The following is a 3,508-nucleotide window of genomic DNA, read 5'->3' as shown; positions in this document are numbered from 1 at the left end:
AATCCTGTACACCGTATTCACATCTTATCATCTGTCCCACTATTACTCTTTATAGAAAAAAAAATATTTTTTTTTCTGGTCCAGGATCAAATACTACATTTGGTTGTCATGTTTCTTTACCTTCCTTTAATCTAGAAGAATTTCTTATTTTTTTTTGTCTTTTATAGTTTTAATATTCTTTCATGTTTATGTATTTTTGGCAAGAATAATCCAAAAGTGATAGTGTCCCTCTCAATGCATCACAGCAAAAGGCAGATGACTTCAATTTGTTCCATTTTTGATGATGTTAGCTAGGAGGTGGTGTTCACCAGGTGTCTATACTTGGAAGTTATTTTTCCCTTGTAAGGAAATACTTTGAGACTATCAAACTTCTGCAAGTCTCAGCACTCATTGATGATTCTTCTTTGAAACAAACATTGCTGGCTCAGCACCTGTGCTCAGTGGTTAGAGTGCTGGCCACATACACCTGGGCTAGCAGGTTCAAACCCGGCCCAGGCCTGCCAAACTACAATGATAACTACAACAACAACAAAATAGGTATTGTGGCCAGCACCTATATCCCAGCTACTTGGGAGGCTGAGGCAAGAGAACTGCTTAAGCCCAAGAGTTTGAGGTTGCTGTGAGCTGTGATGCCACTGCATTCTACTGAGGGTGACACAGTGAGATTCTGTCTCAAAAATAAATAAATAAATAAAACATTGCCACAGTAACTGCTAAATGGTGATTTTTCTATTTCTACCAATAGTTCTACACTACTTCACTTTGTACTGTAAGGAAAAACTTTCCCTTCTGATACACGCACACACGGGACATATTTCATTTCACTTTGCAATAAAATTACATTTTTTACAATTTAAAGGTTTGTGGGGACCCTGTGTCAAGCGACTCTATTGGCACCATTTTTCCAGCTGCATGTGCTCACTTTGTGTCTCTGGGTTACACTCTGGTAATTCTTGCAACAGTTTAAGCTTTTTCATTATTATAATATCTGTGATGGTGATCTGTGATCAGTGATCTCTGATGTTGTCATTTTTTTTAGAGACAGGCACTTTTGCTGGGTTGTCCAGGCTTGCTAGCAATAGAAATTCACAGGCATGACCCCACTACTAATCAGCACAGGAGTTTTGACCTGCTCCATTTCCAACCTGGGCCAGTTCACCCCACCTTAGGCAACCTGGTGGTCCCTCACTCCTAAGAGGTCACCATATTGATGCTGAACTAGTATGGACACCAGATCAGCACAGAGCACTCTAGCCCAGAACTCCTGGAATCGAGCGATCCTCCCACCTCAGCATCTTGAGTAGGTGGGATGACAGTCACCTGCCACAACAGCACCCAGCTTGTTACTATCGTAATTGTTTGGGGGAACCATGAACCGTACCCATATTAGATAGTGAATTTAATCTATAAATGTTATGTGTGTTCTGACTACTCCACTGACCAGCTAAACTGTCTCTCTCCCTCATCTTGGGCCTCCTTATTTCCTTAGACACACCAATATTGAAATTAGGCCAACTTATAATCCTGTAGTGGCCTCTAAGTGTTCAAAGAAAAGGAAGAGTTGCAGGTCTCTCACTTTAAATCAAAAGCTTAGTGAGAAGACATGTTGAAAGCCAAGACTGACAGAAAGCCAGTTAGCAAAGTTGTGAATACAAAGGAAAAGGGTTTTTTTTTTTTTTTTTTTAAAGAGTCTCACTATATCACCCTTGGTAGAGTGCCATGGTGTCACAGCTCACAACAACTTATAACTCAGGCTCAAGTGATTCTCTTCCCTCAGCTTCCCAAGTAGCTGGGACTACAGGCGCCCGCCACAACGCCCAGCTATTTTTTAAGAGATGAGGTCTTGCTCTTGCTCAGGCTGGTCTTGAACTCCTCAGCTCAGGCAATCCACCTGCCTTGGCTTCCCAGAGTAACAGGATTACAAGCGTGAGCCACCACGCCCGGCTAGGAAAAGTTCTTGGAGGAAATTGAAAGTGATACTCCAATGAACCCACCAATGATTATAAAGTGAAACAGCATTAGTGCTGATACGGAGAAAGTTTTAGTGGTTTGGATAGAAGATCAAAACTGCCATAACACTCCCTAAAGCCAGCGGTTCTCAACCTTCCTAATGCCACAACCTTTTAATACAGTTCCTCAGGTTGTGGTGACTTCCAAACCATAAAATTATTTTCGTTGCTACTTCATAACTGTAATTTTGCTACTGTTACAAATCATAATGTAAATATCTCATATGCAGGATGTATTTTCATTGTTACAAAGAGGTCATGACCCACAGGTTGAGAACCGCTGCCTTAAGCCAAAACCTAACAAGAGCAAGACCCTGACTCCATTCAATTCTATGAAGGCTGACAGAAGTGAGGAAGCTGCAGAAGAAAAGGTGAAAGCTAGTAGAGGTTCATGTGGTTTAAGGAACGAAGCCACCTTAATAACATAAAAGTACAAGGTGAAGCAGCAAATGATGATGCAGAAGTTGCAACAAGTTATCCAGAAGATCTAGCTGAGATCACTGAGGAAGGTGGCTACATTGAATAAGATTTTCAATATAGATGGAGGCCTCATATTGGAAGATGATGCCATCCAGGACTTTCATGGCTAGAAAGAAGTCGATACCTGGCTTGAAAGCTTCCAAGGATAATCTGACTCTTGTTTGGGGCTAATACTGCTGGTGACCTTAAGTTGAAGCCAATGCTCATCTGCTATTCTGAAAATCCTGAGGCCCTTAACAATTATGCCAAATTAAAAAAAAAAGAATTATGCTAAATCTACTCTGCCTGTGTTTTGTAAGTGGAACTACCAAGCCTGGATGACAAAACATCTGAACAGCGTGGCTTACTGAACATTTTAAGCCCACTGTGAAGACCCACTGCGAAGACCCACTGCTCATAAAAGATTATTTTCAAAACTTTACTGCTCAATGACAATGCACTTGGTTACCCAAGAGCTCTAACAGATGTACAAGGAAATAAATGTTGTTTTCATACCTGCTTAACACAATATCCATTCTGCAGCCCATGGATCAAGGCATAATTTCAAGTTTATTATTTATTTATTTATTTTAGAGACAGAGTCTCACCTTGTCATCCTCAGTAGAATGCTGTGGCATCACAGCTCACAGCAACCTCCAGCTCTTGGGCTTAGGCGATTATCTTGCCTCAGCCTTCCAAGTAGCTGGGACTACAGGCGCCTGCCACAATGGCCAGCTATTTTTTTTGTTGCAGTTTGGCCAGGGCCGGGTTTGAACCTGCCACCGTTCGTGTATGGGGCTGGTGCCCTACTCACTGAGCCATAGGCACTGACAGAAGTGTGTATTCTTTTTTTTGTTTTTGAGACAGAGCCTCAAGCTGTCCCCCTATGTAGAGTGCCATGGCATCACAGATCACAGCAACCTCCAACTCCTGGGCTCAAGTGAGTCTCCTGCCTCTGCCTCCCAAGTAGCTGGGACAACAGGCGCCCACCACAACGCCTGGCTATTTTTTGGTTGCAGCCATCATTGTTGTTTGGTGGG

The 3,508-nt window shown here is 42.2% G+C and overlaps 1 protein-coding gene across 8 annotated transcripts in view; it reads right to left on the bottom strand.

Annotated features, from left to right (window-relative positions):
* Positions 1–3,508, bottom strand: part of RHOT1 (ras homolog family member T1) — a 73,739-nt gene that overhangs the window by 56,391 nt on the left and 13,840 nt on the right. The window lies entirely within an intron of this gene.

This window comes from Otolemur garnettii, unplaced genomic scaffold (genome assembly GCF_000181295.1).
Source record: "Otolemur garnettii isolate 467f Iridium unplaced genomic scaffold, OtoGar3 scaffold00112, whole genome shotgun sequence".
NCBI lineage: Eukaryota > Metazoa > Chordata > Mammalia > Primates > Galagidae > Otolemur > Otolemur garnettii.
Note: the sequence above shows the minus strand (reverse complement) of the source record. Positions and strands in the feature narration are given on the sequence as shown.